The sequence below is a fragment of the Phascolarctos cinereus genome, unplaced genomic scaffold, assembly GCF_003287225.1.
Source record: "Phascolarctos cinereus isolate Bilbo 61053 unplaced genomic scaffold, phaCin_HiC Scaffold_1;HRSCAF=81, whole genome shotgun sequence".
Taxonomy (NCBI): domain Eukaryota; kingdom Metazoa; phylum Chordata; class Mammalia; order Diprotodontia; family Phascolarctidae; genus Phascolarctos; species Phascolarctos cinereus.
In genome coordinates, this window is record NW_027555514.1 from 223,677,320 (window position 1) to 223,700,971 (window position 23,652).

The window sequence follows — 23,652 nt, forward strand, 5'->3', positions numbered from 1 at the left end:
TGAACCATGCTAGCCTTGGGGTCAGTCCCCTGGTAATTTATCAATCAATACTGGAACAAAATGATAAACATATGTTGTTTATTCAATGGTTTACAAAAGGGGATTTATTTAGCTGTAGCAAGAGAATGATGTTTTACAGGGATAGACAGTGAGGATAATCAGATTAATTTAGCTGAGTGAAGCTCCCTTGCCTAAATTGCCTGTTGTAATCCACTAGCCAATTAGAATAGAGCTACTAGCACTCCCTGTGGTTGCTTTGTACTCAGGTGATGAGTGAGTGATGTCCTAAGCCTAAATCTTTAATCCTCTAAGAAAATTAAGTCCTTAGGATAGTCTTAATAACTTTTAAGGAAAACTTGTCTAACTTATATGAGGTCAATGACTGGGATATTGTTCCTATAACACTAGAAAACTCTGAGACATTATGCATGAGATTCTCCCAGTTGGTGGAAAGAATGCTAAAAATGATATTGTACCTACATGAGGGGAGGAGTTAGTTTGAGAATATTAGATAGAAAAGACATTTTCCTCTTTAAGAAAGAAATGGGTGGTTGCAGACTTCTGGGAACCTACTCCAGGTGTGTAGAGAGAAAGAGAGAGACAGAAAAATACTTGAAGCTGAAGATATAAAAAGGAAGCCAGGCTCTGTAACATGTACCTGATTTCCAGTTTGCTTCCCCAGAGATTTTAAGGAAATTTCCCCTTGGGTGAGATTGGATCATCTCTCTTTATTGAGTTGAGATCTCATCTAATGTCAGCCTAAAGAGCTCATACACCGTATATTTTCTGGTATATTCTAAAACTTAAATTACTGTTTTGTTAGTTGCTTAGATAAATGAGTTTACTCTATAATCACTATTTGTAACAGATTTTTGTGTAATTCTCATTTGGTAGGAGTCAAGTCTGCCAGTTTAAATGTAGGGCAACTTTCCCTTAAAGAGATAGCAACCAAGAAAAAAGTTTTTGTTTAAATCTGTTGTACTCCTAGGCCAACAATATTTAGGGTACAGATAGACATAACACTATTCTGGTGCTCTCTCAGAAATTGGGGAAAAGAGTGCCTAGTGTCCAGCCTTTTGGTACTCTGAGGCTTACTATCTCCTCAGCTGTCTTATCACTTATTTCGCTGGCCCTCCTCTTCTCCTAAGAGGCAAGCCACACCTCAGATTATATTTCTTTATGACTCTTTACAATCCACATGTACTTCTAGATGTTCAATAAAAACCCCTTTAATGATATGTTCTAGCATTTTGTGACAAATCAAAAATTTTTTCAACATCAAATGCTAACATATTTTTACTCACAGTGGGCAAATATGTCACTGAATTATTGGAATTCATGAAGTACAGGACAATGTAGGTTCATTCTTTAATTGTCCTTTGGAATCTTCCAATTGACTCAAATTATTACTTATTCCATTATATTGACAAATTATAAATAAAGCCACACAAGTGAAGATAACTTTTTAATGTCACCAAAATGTCACTTGAAATTCTTTATTTTAAAATAAGGATTCCCCCCCCACACTTTTCTTTTTGTATGTTTGTATTCATACCTCTTTAGATTTAGAGCTAGAAAGGACTCTGAAGGCCATCTAATCCAATTTGCTCATTTTATAAATAAGAAAACTGGGACCTAGGAAGGCTAAATGACTTGTTTAAGGTCACATAAGGAGTAAGCACCAGAGACAGAATTCAAGATTATAGACCCAGTGGTTCTTTCCATTATATGGAGTTGCCTCCACACCGATTTTCTCAGTGTGGGTACTCTGCATTGGTACAGGATGAAATCCCTCTTTGACTTTGTAGATGGCCTTTGTGAGTTCCTGTGGCTGAAAAAGAAATTGTGTGGGGGCTAAACTTCTATTTAGGAGTCATTCTAAACTTAGCTAGTGGATAATAAACATGGACAATAAACATTCATTTCACTGGATCCATCTTTGAAGGAGTTCCACGTTTTTCAGAGGTTATTCTATATTAGCATCAACTTTGAGAAACCATGTTCACTTCTGTGCCTCGAAGAAACAAGCAGTGAAAAGGACTTTGAGGGAGAATTATTTAATGTAAAAGATAAAAATTAAGAAAATCTAATCAAATACACTAATTCCAAATGCAGAACATAAGACAAAAATAGCAAATGCGAAAAATCTGAAGGATTGAGGTGTTGTTAATTTATCAAATGATGAAATGAAATTCAGAAGAGACATCAGAGAGCATCTACAATGGGGAAAAGAATGGATTTCAATCCAGATACCCTCTTTGAAATCCCACCTCTGTTATCTTGGGTAAGCCGTTCTACTCCCCCAGGCTTTGGTTGCTCTTTGTGTAAAAGTAGAAAGTTAGAATAGATGATCTCTAAGAACTATTCAAGATCAATATATATGATCTATGAACCTAATCTAATTTAGACCTAATCAGCAACAGCCCCTGTATCATAGCTGGCAAAGGATCATACATTTTTAATTGAAGACTTCTATTAAGATGGAAGCTTTATAGTGTTGCTATAACAAGATCAAACTTAATAAGAATAAATATAAAGCCTTGCACTTAGGTTAAAACATCAGAAGTTTTAACTCACACAATAAGGACAAGTTTAAAAACACTTACAGCAACAGCACAAATACAAGATAAAGAAGATCAGATTATTCATATGGAAAGACCTAAGGGTATTATTCATTGAACACACCCTCACTATGACCTAAATTAAAGGTTTTGATATTGCTTACAGAAATTTGTGTGCACTAATTTTGATTAAGTTTTCAGCTGGAGACAAGAAGGAAAAAAATTTCCAGCTAGTACATCTATGTGCCTGTCTTATATTGTCTGCATTTTGTATTTGGCAAATGCTACTAACTTCTTCCTGTGGCCTCATCAGCCAAAGGAAGAAGAGTGTATTTTTTGAGAAACTTTAAGTCTTCAGAAAGATAGTCTCTCTCTCTCCCTCTCTTCCTCTCTCTCTCTCTCTCTCTCCCTCCCTCCCTCTCTCTCTGTCTCTCTCTGTCTCTCTCTCTCTCTCTCTCTCTCTCTCTCTCTCTCTCTCTCTGTGTCTCTCTCTCTCTCTCTCTGTCTCTCTCTCTGTCTCTCTCTCTCTCTCTGTCTCTCTCTCTCTCTCTCTCTCTCTCTCTCTCTCTCTCTCTCTCTCTCTCTTTCTCTCTCTCCCTCTTTCCATTTCTAGTTCTGGCTAAGTTGGGGAAGTATACAAGAGACTCAGATAAAAAAGGAAGGGCATCTTTAATACCATTCTGTAGAAATTTATTGCATTATGAACTACAGACAAAAATCTGTGATTAAATTGTAAAAGCTTTGTTGTAGATTTCCAAATTATGCTAATTGCCAAAACATCTTAGATTTTGGAAGTTTGAAGATGAAGTTAAATTCGTATAGTCTTGCTCAACTTCCTGTAGCACAATAGAGGTATCAGGGTATAAACAGACCTAAAGTTAGTTTGGAATAATTCAGTAGAATTTAATTGTTTAGGTAAAGTAATATGGTGTAGATTCAGTGGAATGTTAGACTAGTACATAGCTGGAAATGAGATGAACTCAAGCAGGCAAAATTTATATGTGTACACACACACGTATATATACATATTTGCAACAAAGAAAGTTTAAGTAAGTAAAGATGGGAGGAGAATGAGTTCAGAAGGGAAAGGAAGATGGAGCCATTTATACTGATTTTGTGAGTAAACAATAATGTGAGAGAAAGATTTAGAGTTGTGAAAGTGATTTGAGAAAGGATAATTCTATGAAAATAAGAGAAGTTTTGGAAACTTTGAGAAAAATGCCTCTTTGAAAAGTGCAGAATGTGTTCTTCAGTACCTTCCTCCCCCACCCTCAATCATTTTAAGAACTCAGCCATTTCTCTTTAATCTCATCTGATAAGACACTTTGTATAAGCTTAACAAATTCTAATTAACTAGCTGACTGGTAAAGATGATAATTTGGGGGGGGGGTCTGGTGTAGGTAGTTATGCTAAAAACCTTTGTAAAAAAAATAAGTACCCTTTTTTCCTGTCCTCTTTGACCTTCCTTGGGTTGCAACTGAAAAGCCTTGGGGTAAAGTGAAAATTCCCTTTTATCTGTTCTCCTAAGGTAACTCTGTGAGGTTAGGTTAGGTTGAGAAAAAAAAGGAATAAATTTGGTTCATTAGGTAGCTTTTTGTTTGTTTGTTTTCTAATAGTATTTTTCCCTAGTTATATGTCCAGAAAATTTTTAGCATTCATTTTTACAAGATTTTGAGTTCCAAATTTTTCTCTCTCCCTCCCCCCCTTCCCCTCTTCTGAAAATGGTAGGTAGTGTGATGTACTTGATACATGTGCCATCATTAAAAATATCTACATATTAGTCACAGTAGTGAAAGAAGAAACAGAGCAAAAGAAAAAAAAGCAGGAGAAAGAATAAAGTAAATTTAAAAGATGCTTCATTCTGCATTTAGACTTCATCAGTTTTTTATCTGGATATAGATAGCATTTTCATTCTCAAGTCCTTTATATTTGTCTTAGATCACTGTGTTGCTGAGAAGTGTTGAGTCATTCACTGTCGATCATCACATAATGTTGCTGATATTGTGTATAATGTTTTCCTGTTCTCATTTTACTTTGAATCTGTTCATACAAGTCTTTCCAGGTTTTTTGAAATCTGCCAGTTCATCATTTCTTATTGCAAAATAATATTCCATTATATTCATATACCATGGCTGGTTCAGCCATTTCTCGATTGATGAGCATCCCCTCATTTTCCAATATTTTGTCACCATGAGTAGAACTGCTATGCATATTTTTGCACATGTAGGTCCTTTTCCGTTTTTTATGATCTCTTTGGGATACAGATCTATTAGTGGTGTTGCTGAATCAAAGAGTATGCACATCTTAATTGCCCTTTGAGCATAGTTCCAAATTGCTCTCCAGAATGGTTGGATCAGTTCACAACTCCAACAGTGCATTAGTGTCCCTATTTTCCCACATCCTCTCCAACATTTATCATTTTCCTTTTTTGTCATATTAGCCAATCTGGTAGGTGTGAGGTGGTATCTCAGAGTTGTTTTATTAATTGGAATTTCTCTAATCAAAAGTGATTTAGAGCACTTTGATTACTTTATCTGAAAGTTGCCTGTTCATCTCTTTTGACTATTACTCGATTGAGGAATGACTCTTATTTTTATAGATTTGACTCAATTCTCTACATATTTGAGAAATAAGGCCTTCTTTGAGCCAATTCCAATGAGAATAAGGTTCCAGTGCATCCTTCCACCTTTCCTATCTTCCCCTCCATTGTAAAACTCTTCCTTTCACACTTGCCTTTTTTGTGAGTTAATATACCTCATTCTATATCTCCCTTTCCCTTTTCTCAATGCATGCTTCTTTTTCATCCCTTATTATTTTTTTATGTCATATAGTCATATTCAACTCATATCTGTGCTTTCTGTCTATATATACTTCTAATTGCCTCAATAATGAGGAAGTTCTTAGGAGTTTCAGCTATCATCTTTCCATGTAGTAATGCAAATAGCCTAACTTTGCTGAATCCTTTTATTTATCTTTCCTGTTTACCTTTTTATGCTACTCTTTGTTCTTGTATTTGAAAGTCAGATTTTCTGTGCAGTTCTAGTCTTTTCATTAGGAATGCTTGAAAGTCTTCTATTTCATTGAATGTTTATATTTTCTCCTGAAGGAACATGCTTATTTTTGGTGATTCTTGGTTATGATGGTGGTATTCCTAGCTCCTTTGCTCTCTGGAATATCACATTCCAAGCCCTCCAAATATTCAGTGTAGAAGCTGCTAAGTCTTGGAATCTGTTGACTATGGCTCTACAATATTTGAATTGTTTCTTTCTGGCTGCTTCCAATATTTTCTGCTTGACCTGGGAACTCTGGAATTTGGCTATAATAATCCTGGGAATTTTCATTTTGGGATCTCTTTCAGGAGGTGATGGATGAATTCTTTCAATTTCTATTTTACCCTCTGGTTGTAGAATATCAGGGTAATTTTCCTTGATAATTTCTTCAAAGATGATATCTAGGCTCTTTTTTTGCTCATGGCTTTCAGATAATCTAATAATTCTTAAATTATCTCTCCTGGATCTATTTTCCAGGTCAGTTGTTTTTCTGGTGAAATATTTCACATTCTATTTTTTTCATTCTTTTGGTTTTGTTCAATTGTTTCTTGATGTCTCAAGGAGTCATTAGCTTTTTTTTTTTTAACAATTCTAATTTTTAATGAATTATTTTCTTCAATGAGCTTTTGTACCTCCTTTTCCATTTGGCCAATTTTGCTTTTTAGGGAGTTCTTCTCTTCAGCAGATATTTTTTTTTGCCTCTTTTTGCCTATCTTTTAAGTTGTCTTGGGCTGGAAAATTGTTTCACTCCATCCCGTTTTGTAGGTTCTGCCACTAGAGAATTTGTTTTGACACAAACTCTAAAACACAGTAAAATTGTGTCTAAAACACAAATCTAAAGTTGTTTGGGGTGGATGAAACTCAGGTGAATCCTTGACTTTCCTTGGCCATCTTGGTTTCACTCACCTAGTGCTAAGCTTTTCCAGGAATAGAGAACTGTAGTGTTGATCAAAACTGTTCTTGGAAATACCATAAAATGTTCTGGAATAGCTTGTGGTCAGTCCCTTTTAGTTTTGGCATGCTTTGGCTAATCAGAGAGAAGAAACATTTTTTTTTTGTTCAAGATTATGTAACTTTACTTGTATCTCATAATTATCAGAAAGCCTTAGTCATTGCCATTTAGGGTTCTTATGGGGCCCTGGACCAGATTTGTTATGCAACTGCTATCCTTGCTAATAAATCAATATGCTTAGATTTCACTTTTTAATTTTCTTACAAATTTCATCTTGACACGTCATCTTAACAAGGGAATGTCCAAAGGAGTCTTCCATTACTTCTGGACCAGTAGTAGGTAGAATGGATAAAGGCTTAATAGTCCTAGGACAGCAACACTAAGACAGTAGCCAAAGGTTGACTAGATGTGATTGGTAATTTTTCAGAGTTCAATAGGGGAAGGAATCAGCTTTTGTATAGTGCCTACTATGTACTGGGCCCTGTGCTTAGGGCCTTTACAAATACTATATCATTTGATCCTCACAATACCCTTGTTGAGGCAGGTGCTATATTATTATCTCATTTTACTGTTGAAGAAACTGAGAAAAACAGAGGTTAAGTGACTTGCCCAGGGTCACATAGCTAGTAAGTATCTGAGGCCAGATTTGAAGTCAGTCTTTCAGACTATAGGCCCAGTGCTTTATATTCTATGTCCCTACCTGCCTCCAAATAGGTAAAGAATTATGAGGATTTATTAGGCAGTGACTGGGAAAGAAAGAGAATAAAGAAAAAATGTTTTAAAGAGATAGAAAGGACAAGAGAGGCAGGAAAAAATATAAGGAAATGGGCTAGAGAAAACAGAGAAAAAAGTTTAATAATCCCTCACGTATATGTATACAAAACTACACAAAGTTGTATACATATATAGACACATTTATACATAAAATATGGCACATAACAAGCACTATGTCACCTTATTATATGTATCCATATATCTATATATGCATATGCATGTGTATATGTGTATCCATCTGTATATGTACATGGGTGTATACATATACATAAGTGTATATATGTGTGTATGCATATATATACACATATACATATACATACACGCATATATGTAGCTGACCTTGCAAGCTCTTCTTTGAATTATTGCACTGAATGTTTACAAAGCACATCTTGACATTCTAGTTGTCCTCTTGTTTTCTAAGAAAATACAATATTCTTGCACAGCAGTTCCATGGAAAGCAACTGTTGCTGCCCTTTAATCTACCTAGATAGAAAGTCTTGGACTTGAGAAGTTACTGCATTGACAATCCTGTTTAAAAGGATTGTATTTCCCCTCTTCATTTTTTTTGCAGTTGTTTTCCCAAATCTAGATAATTTATGTATCTATTTATTTATTTGCCTGGTCGCTTATTTATTTATTTATTTGCTGTTTCAAAGTGCTGAGAGAGGATGCCTTCTGAACTCTTGGAAACAAACCAGAAAGAAAGCTAGTCCAAAGTTTTATTTTAAGATCATGATGAACCATTGTTAAGGAGTTTGCAAAACCACTCATTCTTTGAAAGGAACTGGTGGGGGAACTACATCCTTAATTAAATTTCCATATTTTGTCTTCTGAACAACTTTAAGGATCAATTTTATATTAAAAACAGGAAAACCTGACTTTCTTAGTTGTAGAAAGTTGTATTTATCCTTTCAATTTCCAATCTTCTCTAAAAGAAGCTTTCCTTCAGTCAGGACAAATTCTACAGAAAGTTTATTTCATTAGGAAAAAAAAAGTGATCGGAAAGCATGGAGGTTGCTTTCGAACTAAACAAAAAATGTGAATAAATGTTATTGTCCTTATAATTATTCATTTTCTATTTAACTAAATGTCTTACTTTTCTAAGGTTTAGGCAGCATCAAAAATGGTATTTCTACTAGTACCCCAATTTTGCAATAAGGGAGATCTGAGTTCAAGTATTGTTTCTGACATATATTAGCTGTGTACAAGTCACTTAACTCCTCAGTACTCCTGGAGAACTCTAAAACTAAAAGTTACATATTAGCCTCTGATCTCTCTCAGGACAGGGAATTTAAACCAGACTTAGACACCTCACTCAAAAAAAAAAAAGCCCTTTGGGGGAATCCTATAATTTGGTGACCTCAGAATTACATGAAGGGAAACTTTTACAAACTACCTCCATTTTTTCCTGTATTTTATTTTATTCCAGCTCTCTTCCACTGTCCTCCACTAGAATGATTTGGTTGGTTACCTGAAGAACCTAGTGCCCAAATAACCACTAATTCTTTCTACAAAGGAGAACTCTTACGTCCACTCAAGGTCCCAGGTGTCTCCTCTTCCAGCCGCCTTCACGTTCAGACTGCATATTTTACTGATCTTGATGGCCCTGCCTTATTCACCTAGATGTCTAGGGGGTGCCACAATACACCTGTCTCCCACGCTATAGAACAAGCAGGTCAGGACTGCGGTTGCTCTAGTGATCTCTCTACCTGCTTTGGGACTTCCCCGGGACTCAGCTCTCAGGTCACCTCTAAAATCCGGAAAAAGCGGGAGCGAATGCCCTTAGTCCGTGGAAAGTCTGTATGACTGTTGAGCTGGGCATGCTCAGTTAGTCAGGGGCAGGTTTGGGGCGCTAGTAGGAAGCTTTTACTTTGTAGCCCGGCTGGCCCATGAAGCCTCTCTTCCTTCCTCTTTCTCTCTGCCTCCCTCCTGCCGCCTGCCCTTCTTTTCCCCTCCCTTACACACACACACACACACACACACACACACACACACACACACACACACACACACATATATACGCAGGGAGGCATACACAAGGGCATTCATCAGTCCTCCACCTCCCCTCCCAGCCTTCGCCGCCGCCGCCTCCTCCTACTCTGGCTGCGGCTGGCGAGGACACGTCAAGGGAAATAAATAAATAAATAAATCCATTCACCCTGTGACAGCGAAAAGAACCGGCTGCGGCGGGGGGGCACGCACAACGCCGAGCGCCCACCCACTCACCCCGAGCTAGAGACCAGGTAAAGTAAGTACACACCGGGTGGAACAGGGGGGAGGAGGAGGAGGAGGAAGAGGAGGAGGGGAGAGGAGGACGAGGAGGAGGAGGAGGAGGATGTGAACGGAGATCTGCGGTGCTCGCAGATGCCCTTAAGGAGAAAGGGTGCGCTCGTGTGTACTAAGAATGCCCATTGCGTGCACGATGTAACATACATGCTACTGGAGTGCTGAGAGGGGAGTCCATATATAGACAAAAAGCTGAAGCTGCCCCCAGAGGAGTGTGTGTGTGTGTGTGTGTGTGTGTGTGTGTGTGTGTGTGTGATGGGCACGCTCACACCCGGCACGGGGGTCTCCTGCACTGTTTGAACTGGCGCGCTTGTGAGTGGGAGGCAAGGGGTTGGGAGGGAGGGTCCCATACAAGAACTCCTGCCAATCTTGGGGGTGCTTCTGTGGGCGTATGTTTGGAGTAAGGACTGGGCCCCGGATCGCTTCTTGGTTAGGAAGTGGTGGTGGAATTGTGGTATTTTGCACAGGAGATTCCCTAGCGCTTTCGCCTCAGGACTCCTGGTATCGTCTGTCTCCCAGTTGCTAGTTTGACATTGTGTATCCCGAGCTTGCATCTCTCAAGCATCTTAACACCAGAAACTGGGACTTAGGCCGGCAAGGGCGATTGCTCACGAGGCTGGCGCTGGTGCAGCAAAGGGGAGGAGGGGTATAGAAGGTGTGTGCCTGGGATGAAAGAGACTCCACCAATGGGCTGGAGGGCTAATGAGGGGCTAGGGGAGGAGGGGAAAAGACTACTGAGATGGACCCCAGCAGCTGTCGCAATAGCTAAGGCAGGGAAGGGCTGGCTTCCGCCAACTCCTCCCAACCAGGACCACGCGCTGCTCTGGGTCCAGCTGTGTGGAGCTGGCTGCCCCCGAGTCCCGGCCAGGTGGCTGTGTCTCTCACGTGCGAGTGTCCTCATCTCTCAGGCGACTGTCGCGAGGCCTGTTGCCTCCGCCCCTTTTCCCCCCAGTCTGTCTCGTCTTTGCTCCGCCAAATGGGATATTGGGTGCCTTGGCCCTGGCTGGCAAAGGCACAAGTCCGCCGAGTCATTCCGGTGGCCGCCTTTTTCCGTTAAGGCTGGGACGGGGATTTTGTGATTTCACTGAAGGGGGTGGGAGATAGAAGAGAGGGCAAATGAGGAAAGGTTTCTGGAAGGCTGTTCCGTCTCCCGCCTTCCTTACACACGCTATCTGCCTGCCCTTCCTGGCTCTAGAGGCAGGGCTAGGCCAGGCCAAGGGCGGGAGTGCGCAACAAGCAATGAGTTTCGCTGTAGGTTATTATCTCATGGACCCCTCCCTCGGGCTGGCCAATAGGAAGAGGCCCATGGGAGTTAGGGGGGAAAGGATGATGAGGACATGAGAGCAGAGGTTGGGAAAGAGGGAGAGCGGGACACTGGATGCCCTTTTCCTGGCAGTTAGACTGGGGAGCCTTGTGGCTATCAGCACAGCCGCCGAGTTCAAACGGCAGCAAACTTGTAAGAGGCATGTTGAGCTGGATTTGCTGTGTCATTGAGACATCAAATACTAGGGCAAATCGAGAGCAGGAATGAAAACACCGAGTCAAATTAATTCAGTTAGGCAATTAGTCCAGTCCTCTGCCTCTACGGTATGACTATGCTCAGCCATATTAATCCCAAAAGGCATTTGAAAATGACTTCTGGAAAAGGGGATTTTGTAACTTCCCTCCATAACCTAATCCTAAGTCAGAAGAGTAGCTTTTCCCTTCCAGATTCAATTCAATTCAGCTAACATTACCTACTGTGGATAGAACACTGCCCCTACTTTTACTATGCCAAATGGTACCCTAGGGATTTAGATGAGTTTGATATGACTTTACCAAATTCCCCTTTTACAGTGAAGCCGGAACTTTAATATAGGAGTCAAATATTATCTCCAATATAATCCCAGACAAAAACAGAAACAAAACACCTTGGGAGGAAAGGAGAGGTAAATACTATATCCATTTTGCAGAGGAGCCAATTTGACAGAACACATCTCACTAGTGCTTCAAAAGTCAGTGATGGATAAAAACAGAATTAGAATGAGGTTTCCTGATTGCTAATTCAATTTGATATCTACCAAATGGTCCTGTCTCTTATGCTATTGAACTTTCAACCCATTTCCTCATCTTTTCAAAGTGATACTTATCCAAAAGTCACTGCAGGAAATAAGCAGCGGTAGTAATAAATTACATTTATGTAGCACTCTAAGAATTATGATTTTTTAAAAATATATCTGTCAAGTACACAGCATAATTATTATAGTTCCCATTTTACAGATAAAGAATCTGAGTCATGGAGGGTTAAGCTGTGTGTGATCCATGATCACATAAACAGTTAAACAAGGAAACTGCTATTCAAAATAAGATTTTCAGATGTCTAATTCAACACTTTTTTAAAAATCCATTGGACATCCCTTGTAAGCAAAGTTTGTATAGGAATTAGTGCACAAAATGGTGAGCTTCAGAGAGCTGGAAATTTACAGATATTAAGTCCAATTCTTTACCTTTATGTGAAGCAAATTATAGCAGGAGACCCTTAGGAGTTAATAGAAACAACAAGATAGAAAATTTTCTGTTTTCTGTGTCTCAGGGGAATATGTACTGTGATGCCAGAAAACAAGGTACTTTCCATGAATCTTTCTGATTTGCCTAACCCTCTAAAGCAAACTTCCCATCCTTAGTTGCTGTAACCTCTAAAACTTGGGAGAACTACTTTTTTCCCCTCTCATCCTCACTTTAAGTGTGTCAGCAACTCACTGCATGACTGCACTTCCTTTTCAAAGATGTGCTGAGTTGGAGCCTGAAATCTCTTTGGAGAACTCTGATTCAGGCCTGAAACTGAGTGAAAGCTTGGCCTCAGGGCAGAGTTTCCAAGGCTCTTCAGAGGGTTTTCTTCACCTTGGGATTTGGGAATAAATATTGTTTGGCACACAGGCAAGAATTGTGCTCCAAGTGTGCTGACTAATTAAATAAAAGCCTAATATATGCAAGGTAAGTTTGAAAAAATGATCACTGTTTTGTGATTTGCTTGATTTTTGATTTTTGACAAAACTGAGTACTTTTGAAATCATAGTTTTCTCATTAGCTATCACAGGGTGTTGTATTGTGCAGTGAGCCATTCAATAAGTATGCTTTCACTGATGTGGTTACCCAGGACACAGTACCTGCATACTGCACTCTCAAATATTAGTTATTGGCTTGGACTGGATCAAGCCAGCACATATAGTTGTCACGTGTGTGTGTGTGTGTGTGTGTGTGTGTGTGTGTGTGTGTTTGCTGACAAGAACTTACAGCCTTAAGCCTCTATGTAGTAACTAAACTTTTCTTATGCATGGTAACCTATGTAATGCCCTTGGAACAACTACCAAGTTTCTGTCTTAAGTAAATAACCACAGTTTTACTCAAATCATAATAGAGTGAATAGTCTAATAAAATCATTCAAACTGCCTAATTCAGTTTTCCACAAGCACTTCAAGGGTCTGTAATTTCATTGGTGCCAGCAGTATGCCAATGGGTGCCTACTGAAATCCCTCCATAACCTAGCACATGGTCTTCAAGTGTTGCTATATGTAGCTGAACCATCTATTACCCTGAAGCCAACTTACTAAGTAGGGCAGCTAGGTGGTACCATGGATAGAGCATTGGGTCTCCAATCAAGAAGACTCATCTTCCTAATTCAAATCTGGTGTCTGATATTTCCTAGCTGTGTGACCCTAGGCAAGTCACTTAACCCTATTTGCCTTAGTTTCCTCATCTGTAAAATGAGATGAAGAAGGAACCAGCAAACCATTCCAGTATCTTTGCTAAGAAAATCCCCAATGGGGTCACGAAGAATTGGGCAAGACTGAGAAACAACAGAAGAACTTACTAAGGAACTCCCCCCAGTTTAGTTAGATTGACATAAGAATAATTGACATACAGCCCCATCACCTGCTGAAGACTTCTACTTGGTAAGACCTGATAGATCTTGTGCTCCTTTGTTGTGGTTTTCAACAGTAGCAGCAGCAGCAGCAGCACCAAGCATTTGCATAATGTTTTTAGTTTAACCAAGCACTTTATAGTATCTTTTGATACTCACAACCACCCTGTAGGTTGATACAATTATTATACACATTTTATAGATAAAGAAACTCAGACCAACACAAACTAAGTGACTTGGGCAGGGTCACACTACTAGTAAATGTCTAAGGACAGATTTGAACTCAGGTTTTCCTGACTTCAGTCTCAGAACTCTCACCATTGTACAAGCTAGCTGCCTTTTAAGAAATCACAGTTACATCTGGAATATAATGAAGTGCTTCATTGGAAGCAGTGAAGGGATAAAAGTGATTCAAAAAACAAGCTGTGAATATTAGGTGAAAAAGAAATTAACTACAAGTCAATACAAGTTAACTGGATCATGATGAAACAAGGGGAGATTTGTATGGGTGTATTTAGAAAGGGTGAGAGAGCAAGAATCTATACTACAGGGAAGGATTGGCCACATATACATTTTTGAAAATGACTTATCTGACTTAACTACAAAAATGCTTCTGCAAATGTTTCTATTGGGCAATCACTGAAATCCCAGAAAAGTTCCTGGAAGCCTTGCAGGGCATTGGAGTGGCAGCTTTGGGCAGCTGGTCTGGGGAAATTTTATCCAAAACTTTTGAGCAGTTAGCTCAACCAGCCCCCAAACAAAATGTATATGTGTTGCAATGCTCTAAACTAGAAATTCCATTTTGGAAATGCCAGGTTTTTTTAAAGGCCTTTTCTATGGAAAATAAAGGTCAGATTTTGAATGTTCATATAACTAAGTCATTCCTTTTTTTAATGCATATTTGAAAAATGGTCAGAGATTAAAACAGTTATTTTCTTTTAGAGAGTCTTGCAGCTTAACAGCACAGTAGAATGAAATTTTCAGAACCAATTTCTACTCTGGTTACAGATCTCTGATGATAACTAATACATCTAATATCATGTTGCTATTAATATAAGCTAATATATTCTAGCAACATGGTGGTGTGAATTGAGACTCTAACGGAGAGGAAGAAAGGCCTAATTTAATTTCCAAATTCTGTTATTTACTATCTGTGTGATCATGTGTAAATCATTTATCTCCTCTGAGTGTCAAGGAACTCCTTAATAATAGTTAATTATAGTTAGGTAAATTGTTCTGAATTTGATGGAGGAAATTTCCTTATCCTTGGTCTATTTAAAGCATAGAAGAGGTGGGATTAATCTGAAGAAGCTAGATAAGGGACAACTAGGTGGTGCAGTGGGTGGAACACTGGCTGGGGACCCAGGAGGACCTGAGTTCAAATTTGACCTTGACACTAATGGTGTGACCCTGGGCAGGTCACTTAACCCCAATTGCCTTCCACCTTGTATAAAAAGGAGGCTAGAAAAGAAAAGTAATTTTGCATAAGTTTTCTAAAATACAAGCTCTGTGAAGGCAGGACATTTTCCATTAGATTATAAGGACATTCCATTAGTTTATAAGCTCCTGGAGAACAAAGATTATCTTTTTCTCACTGTGTCTGGAACACAGTGTTTATGATATAATAAATGTTATAATATAATAAACATTTATTGAATTGATGTTTTGATAAAGTGATTTGCAAACATTTTAGGATACTGGAATGCTTTCTAGGAGAAATATTATTTATTATTAATGACTAAAAAGTTCTGGGTTGTTATCAAATAATTATGCAATATAAAATTAAATGTGCAATAAAAAATTTAGCAATATATGAAAAAAAGGGTCAAGGTTAAGTTCACTGTATTTGAGGATAGATCACTTCCAAAGGAGAAACATTCATTATGAAAAGGGAAAAAAAATGACCATTTTCTTTTAATATAATGAGAAATTTAGTTGAGAGACATCATATTGTAGTAGAAAGGTTTCTAGATTTGTTGTAATACCTGGGGACAGATTCTAGCTCAAAAACTTAATAACTACATGACCTTGGGCCAATTACTTATACAGTCTGACCCCTAATTTCCTTATTTGTAGAGTATGGATAGTAATACTTACCTGGCCTACTTAACATGGTTGTATCAAACTATATATATATATAATGTGCTTTGTTTTAGAAAAAACAGTTGTATTCATATGAGCAATTATATTTTAGTACATAATGCAGTACCTTGCACATAGTAGATAATAAATATTAGTGGACTTGCAATCCTTGTTCAGTAATAGGAAAAAAAAACCTTTACAACTTCCCTTTAGGTCTGGCTTTTTTTTTTTTAATTTTGAAGTAGTACAAAGCTCAGATTTAATATTTCAATTACGTCATGATAAATGATAACCATTTAACCAGCTAATTAAATTATCCTTAATTTTTAGGACAATCCTAGTATTTTGGCTGCTAAAGAATTGCATATGTAAATATATGATATTTAATGATGCATAGAGTAGCATTTCTATGTCAGAGGATCTCCCCTGGCTTGTAAGAGGCCTTGGCCAAAAAAAAAAAAAGGATCTGAGCTACAAAAAGGCCAAGCACCAGAATTATCTGAGTTTGCACAAAACTCAGATTCTTTCAGAAGGGAGAATCCTCCCTTGGATTACAAAGGCAACCCTGGGAAGTCTTGCTCAGTCAAGAGGCCTGGAGAAAATAATTATTATCAGTAAACCATGGTTTGAGTGACTTAGGAAGCTAGACATACAAATCAAAGAAAGAATGTGTATGAAAGTATCTAAAGGTGCTTTATTCCTCTGGCTTGAAGGAAGGAGAATCTCTGGGCTTTCCTAGAGAGGGAGAGATAGGATCTGGGGAGTGAAATACTCAGGAGGTACTTGAAATAAGGAGGTGTGTGAATACATTACTAAATATATGGAAAACATTTAAATCTTTAACAAAGTTGTGTTTCTGGTAAAACTCATACAACTCTGTCATCAGGGTCACTTTGCACTACATAGCTAGATGGTGCAGTGAATAGAGCACTGGGATTAGAGTCAGGGAGACTTGAGTTCTAATTTAACTTTAGGCACTAACTGTATGACCTTGGGCAAGTCACTTAAGCTCCATTTGCCTCAGTTTCCTCATCTGTTAAGTGGGGATAATAATAGTACCTACTTCCTAGGTTTGTTGGGAAGATCAAATGACATAACAGTCATAAAATGCTTAGCTTAGTGCCTGGCACCATAGTATGTGCAATGTAAACTTAGCTATGATAATGATGAAGATGATGATGATAATGAGACAGTGATATCTTAGGGAACTCGTTTGTATGAGCATTATATGACCATTTGTATGAACAGGCTTATAGCTCTAGCCCTAATTTTTTTTTTTTGCTTTTTGGTGAGGCAGTTGGGGTTATGTGACTTGCCCAGGGTCACACAGCTAATAAGTGTCAAATGTCTGAGAATTCAGGTATTTGAACTCAAGTCCTTCTGATTTCAAGTCTGGAGCTCTATCTACTGCACCACCTAGCTGTTCCTCTAGCCCTAATTTTTGATGGTACTTTACTATTCTCCCTTTCTCTCCCAACCCCCTCCTTTTAGTCCAATCTCTTTCCCTTTACTTCTCTTCCCCTTCCCTTCTCTCTTCTCCATTCCCTTTCCCTTCTGCTCTATCTTCCTTCCATCCTGTTTCATTTCATTTCATTTCATTTCATTTCATTTCATTTCATTTCATTTCATTTCCTTCAATTCCATCCCATTGCCTTTCTTTTTCCTACTCTGTCTTTCCTCTATTTTACTTACCCATGTTTCTTAACCTGTCACATTTGAACTGTTTGACCTTGGTGAAATCACTTAACATCTTCAAACCCCAGTTTCATTTTCTATAAATGAGTGAGTTGTGCTAGATCTCCAAGTTTTGTTGTAGGCTGTAAAGCCATATATGATCCTCTTTTTGAGTTCTCTCCCCTGCCTATGTCAGATGTTTATCTTTAAAGGAATTTCTGGGACAGGTACATTTTCAGTTGCAAAACATTACTTGTATTGGGTTACAGTACAGTCTAGAACACTGTTGGTGCACATGCTAGGTTAACTGTTGACTGAATATGATGAAAAGGACCTCACAGTTAAGAACAAAGTTCTGTGGCACAGAAGGGGTGAAACACATTGAGAAAAATTTTTGCTGCATAGGCATGGAGATCTAAATATCTACTTCACTTACACAATTTAATAATGTGCCTCTGGGAATATCATCTTTAACAAGGGAATTTATCAGATTGGAATTTTTTAGTTCACACTGGGTTTTTATATCAGCTGTGGACAGACACATTAAGTAGCAGCTGTAGACAGACTCATGATAATCACTCTCTTCATAGTAAGCTTGTGAAAGGTGATCCAAACCTTCCTCAAATATAATTTGATTAAAATCAAATAATATTTCTAAATCTCTATTATGAATATCATGTTCCACTAGATGCTGTGGATTAAAAAAAGTGTTGTCATGATCCTTGCATATCTATCTGTCTTGTAAGAGCCATCTATTTCTCTAATTATCTGATATCTATCTATCAGATAATAAGATATATATATATATATATATATACACACACACACACACACACACACATACATACATATATACATATATATAGATATACTAATTAAAATAACAGTAAAAGGAAACATAGTACAAATATATATGATACTAGAATAACTTAAAGAGCTTTGTGATTTCATTCAGTGGAAATTCCCTGCATGACTCAAATTCCAACTTCTTTATGCCTTAACTATTTTCATTAGTTGAAATTAGTTTGATTAGGCCAAAATTTCTTATCCTTGGAAGCTATCTTTTAGGGAATGGAACCTTTCTACTTTTAACCAAACTGTCCATGTAAAATGTAAATACATACTTTCATTCAATCAATTGCTTAAACCCTTTGTACTTTAATAACACATTTTGCAATATTCCCTTTTTTCTAGTTTCCCTCTGCCTTTCTGTCTTTTTCCCTTTTCTTTTTCTTTCCCTTCTTAGTCATTTTTTGATTGTTTTTTATGCATATCATCTCTTCTCTCCATTTCTCCCCAGATATGTTGCTTATGTCTCTAGGAGCTCTTTCTATTTCCTCTGAAGGCCTCACTCACACTGTATCTTTGATGTAGCAGGGACTCCTCATGCTTAAATATATTTTCCTGAAAGCAATGCTGCCTGTAAGGAGGAGGAAGCAATAAAATTAGACTTATCTTCAGCTTTTTGCTGACGTGAAAGGGAGTGGATACAGCTGAACAGCTTCCCTGTTTCTGAAGGACATGTCAAAAGAATAGATAGGAAAGGGTGAAAGATTTAGATGAAAATCAAGGGAGTTCAAGAAAATGTAGCTACATTCCCTATAGACCACATTAAAGTCTCAATGGACATTTGGCCACATACACCTTAATTAATGGTCTGCTAAAGAAGATTTTCAGGTATGAGTTTTAAACGTAGTTGAAACTAATCCCTTCTTTCCATCATCATTGTTTGTCTGATTTATGATTATAATTTTTTACTAAGATTTTCCTTTTTCTGAGAAAGATGCATATTAAGAGACATTCAAATTAGTAGTTGCATATGGATTTGTTTCTGTAATGACATTAGTTACATTAATTTTCAAATTCCCTGAAAAAGGAAAAGTGATAGCTTCATAACTGGCCAAGCCAATTAAAAAAACTAAATCTTTTAAACAACATTTTAACTTGTAATTAGAAAAATTTGTCTTAGTAAATCATATGTATTTATGACCAAAGCAAAAACTTATGTTTACCTCATAACTTTTCCTTAGAAAGCCGCAATCTTGGCCTGCTATGGTTGTCTGTAATATCTGCTCCCAAGGAGGCTGAGACTAGAGGATTGTTTGAGTTCAGGAATTCTGAGTTCTGGTGAGGCTAAAGCTGATCAGGTCTATACACTACCTCTAACACCAATATGGTGAGTTTCCAAGAGTGGAGGGCCACGAGGATGACTAAGAAGGGGCAAACTGGTTGAGAAAAAAAAAACAACTGGTTAAAGCTTTTGTACTGTCAGTATTGGGAGCTCTTCAATCCTGGACAAGACACAGAGATCAGGTCTTAAACAAAACAAAACAAACAAAACAGGACAAAAGATAGGGAGACCAGATCTCAAATAAAACAAAAACTACATTCTTTCCAACTTTCTATTCTAGCAGCTAATTTAAGTTGTTTCCTATTTTGCTTTCTCCATCAATTATAATAGCTTTGTCTCTAGAGGCAGAAATACTTGGAATCTACATAGAAATACCTCAGGGTAATTGATTATGTTGTGTAAAAACTATCAGAATGCCAGACTTTTTTTTTTCTTCTTAGGACCCTAAAGATTTGAGCAGGATGATCCTTTATAGAATTTTAGAGTTGAAAGGTATCCTGGAGGTCACCTAATTGAATGCTCTCATTGTACAGACACAGGAATTCCTACCAAGAGAGGTGAGATGACTTTTTTTTTTGAAACAACTGATTTTTTTAAAAAGAAATACTGTTTTTTTTCTAGCTTTTTGAAATAGTCATTCTGTGTACTCATAAAGTCCCACTCTTGATTATTTTCTACCTTTCCAAACCATTTCTTCTTTTTTTTTTTGGTTTTTTTTTTTATCTTAATGGTTTCTTTTACATCTTCAGGCTTTTCATATAGGTATTCTCCAGGGTTCTGACTTAGGGTTTCTTTTCCATCTCTATATACTCTCTCTATTAGCAATCTCATTCATTTCCAAGATGTAAAAAAAAAAATCACCTTTATGGAGATGATCCCAAATTTTATCTCTATCTTTAACCTGTTCATAGCTATAGGTATACAGTTCTACCTGTATTATAGAGTTTCATGTAGATGTGTGTTTGATACCTCAAAATCAACATGTCCACAATTGAACTCATTACCTTTTTGTTAATGGCACCACTATTTTGCTAATTACCTAGGCTTTCAACCTTAGCATTATTTATAGCTCTTCCAACTTGTTTTCTTCTACTTATTTTCAAATGAATGAATTAAATAAATTGAAAAAAACATTTATAAATGTTTATCATGGTCAAAGCACTGTGCAAGCACTGGAGATACAAAGCAGAAAATAGGAAAGAATACCTGCTTTCAAGGAAGTCATTTACCAATTGGGAGAGACAACACCTACAGGAATTTTTTGGGAGGGTGGGGAAAACTGATATTATTAGAACTCTTGAGTTCAGGATCCTGGGATGTCTCCATCAAAATCTCAGGGAGATGGTGGTTGAAGTGGTGGTGGGTTGACTTGATTGGCACATGATGCTTCTGGTCTTCTTCAGGTTGCCTTGCTGCTTCAGCTTGGCTGGTTGGCTTGCTTTTCCCCTCCTCATTTATAATATTCTGTTGCTTTTATTCATATTTTCTTTTCTATTCCCACTGCTCTCATAGTGTACTGTTAGCATATTTCTCATATAACATCTAAGCTCGAAGACAAACAAACCCCAAAAAAACTTTCAATAGTTCCCTAATATCTACCATATCAAATTTGCTTAGTCTACTTTCAGAACCTATTTATAGCTTCAACCTACCTTTCTAGCCTTATTTCATACTACTTCCCTTCATATAACCTTTCACCAAAGGCAAAAGAATGCTACTTGTCTTTTCCCAAACATTTCTTATACATTCCTGCCTTTGTGTCTTTCCTCATGTTGTTTTCTTCTCTGTGTTTTCTTTGCCCACTTCTGCCTGCTGTAATGATAGCCATTATTGGAGGCACATTATCTGGCACATAGTAATAGTTCAGTATTTTATCCATCTATCTATCTATCTATCTATCTATCTATCTATCTATCTATCTATCTATCTATTTATCTATCTATCTATATCTATGTATCTGTCTAATAAAATCTAAGTATCTATCATCTATCTATCCATTCATGCATCTCAAAAGCCACTATTTCCATGAAATACTCATTGATTCTCACTGCAAGAAGTCATCTATCCTCTATACTCTAACACTTTACAACTGGTCTCCATACTTAAGAAAGTCTAATTAATTAAATAAACATGGGTATATATAAGTATACACAACACATATGTATGCATATGTACATGTGACTAGATATAAGTGTATATGTGTATATGTGTCTAGATACAGGTACATGGATATAAACATAGATATAAAATTTCAATACCACATTCTAACCTTCTTGAGTGCAAGAACTTGTGGCTTATTCTGTATCTTCTTCAGTTCATGGTATATTGCTTTGAATATAGACAATGTGGAATAAAGAGTTCTGAACTTGGAACTTAAAAGCAACTAAGTTTAAATCTTCCTAATTTTTACATTTTAGTTGTTTTGGCCCTGAGTGAGTCACTTCATGTTTCTTTGTCTCAGTTTCATCATCTGTAAACTGGGAATGATATTAATTGTATTATCTTCCTTAAAGTGTTGTTCTAAAGAAAGCACTATAAAAACCTTAGAACATCAAAGAAATTTGAGTTATTATTCTAGTAAGTACCTAATAAATATTTGTTAGATTGAATTGAATTAAAATGTGTTAGTTAAGAACAGATCAGCATATTCTGTAGGAACTAAATAAAAGCTTGGCCCTTTAAGAAAACAACAACAACTAAGAACAGAATTAAAAGGATGAGAAAGATGTCAACAGTGTTTTATTTTTTTAACACTTCATTGTGTGTAATCTTCCTCTGTGTGAGGTTAATTCTATGAACTGTGAATGATCAGACTGATACTGGTAACCCTCAAATCAGGTAGCTTAAAATACCATCTGAACTAGGAATGGGTTTAAATTAATCTGGCTTTGAGCATTTTTTGCCTCATTTGAGGACTTGATTAAAATGCATTAAAAGGGAATATCTGATGCAACTAAAATTGAGAAGAAAGAAGGCTAGCAGTATTATAGAAGCAAGGTGCTGCAGTAGAAAGAACCTTGCTATTGAAGTCAGAAAAAACTATTTTCAAATTCTGGCTGTTTCTCTTACTAGCTATTTGGCTATGAGTCAATCATCTCAGTCTTAGTTTCTCAATATGTAAAATGGAGCAATTAATAATATTAGCTACTACTTGTCTCATAGGTTTGATGTGTAGATAATGGGGTAATGCAAATAAATAAACTTTTAAGCATACTATAACAAAAGCTATATAAAATAAGTCTTAGTTGTAGTTCATCTATATACTGGCAACTCCTCATCTCTAGAACACTTCATATTTATCTTTTACTATATTCTGATTTGTTTTCTTTGGGTGTATATTTTATCTCCACCTATGAGACTGTACGCTTCTTAAGACATGAGTCCATCTTGTTTGTCTTTCTATCTTCCTCAGCACCATGCATAATGGACAGCACATTCCAACACAGACATGAAAGTAAGGCAACTTTTCAACTTCTTTGGGACCATGTGGACTTTGTAACTCATCAATAAACTTAAAAAAAATAGTCAGCATTCTGTTTGGTAGTTTCTTCAATTGTCATCCATTTGTACTTTAGTGACTGGGCTTTCAATTAATCCAGTATATGTCTTTCCAGGCTTGCCAGACAGGAAGGCTTGCTCAGCCTTGGAGTTGTAGCTCATTTCTTACTGTTAGAGTACTCTAGTTACTGATTTATCTAGAACTAATGTCAACTGATCCCAGAAATCCTCAGGTCATTGCAGATTACTGCTAAATGTTCACATGTTAATATATGATAATAGGATTTGACATTTTCTCCTTTTGGTTTTTTTTAATTATTGATATTTTATTTTCATAATACCTTTATTTCACAATATATCCTATCCTTCTCCCCAATTTAGCAATCCAGATTTAGGTATATAAATATATATGTGTATACACAGATATATAATATTCAGCAAAACTAAGTAACAACTAACTTTTTAAAGCACCTATTATGTGCCAGGCATTGTGCTAAGTGCTGGAAATAGATTCACACATTATATACCATATTCTACACTCATAGTCCTTGACCACTTCAAAGATCAGAGCAGAGTACACTTTTTTCATGTCTTTGATGTCAGGCTTGGTTATTAAAATTATACACTACTTAAGAGTTTTTGTTGTTCTTTCCATTTTTATTTAGTCCTTTTCTATACTTTTTATCTTATTACTTCTGCTTACTTTATTCTCTATCAGTTTATATGTCTTTCTATGCTTCACT

At 37.0% G+C, this 23,652-nt stretch overlaps 1 protein-coding gene and 2 long non-coding RNA genes across 7 annotated transcripts in view; 2 read left to right on the forward strand and 1 right to left on the reverse strand.

Annotated features, from left to right (window-relative positions):
• Window positions 1-9,259, reverse strand: part of LOC144454332 (uncharacterized) — a 64,685-nt gene extending 55,426 nt beyond the window's left edge. Inside the window, exon 1 of one of the 3 annotated variants that reach the window (XR_013482723.1) lies at window positions 8,866-9,255. This is a non-coding gene — a long non-coding RNA (uncharacterized LOC144454332). Of the gene's footprint in view, window positions 1-8,865 lie in introns of all 3 variants that reach the window. The other 2 variants (XR_013482724.1, XR_013482722.1) reach the window with 2 other exon arrangements.
• A 14-nt stretch (window positions 9,260-9,273) lies between these two features.
• Window positions 9,274-23,652, forward strand: part of SLC16A7 (solute carrier family 16 member 7) — a 240,717-nt gene continuing 226,338 nt past the window's right edge. For 2 of the 3 annotated variants that reach the window (XM_078146074.1, XM_020990157.2), the window contains exon 1: window positions 9,274-9,585. The gene's annotated coding sequence lies outside the window, so the exon portion shown is untranslated. The remainder of the gene's footprint in view (window positions 9,586-23,652) is intronic. The other variant, XM_078146076.1, reaches the window with a different exon arrangement.
• Window positions 18,800-22,933, forward strand: LOC144455735 (uncharacterized). Its single transcript, XR_013484441.1, has 3 exons — window positions 18,800-18,957; window positions 19,852-19,968; window positions 22,824-22,933. It is a non-coding gene; the product is annotated as an uncharacterized LOC144455735 (long non-coding RNA).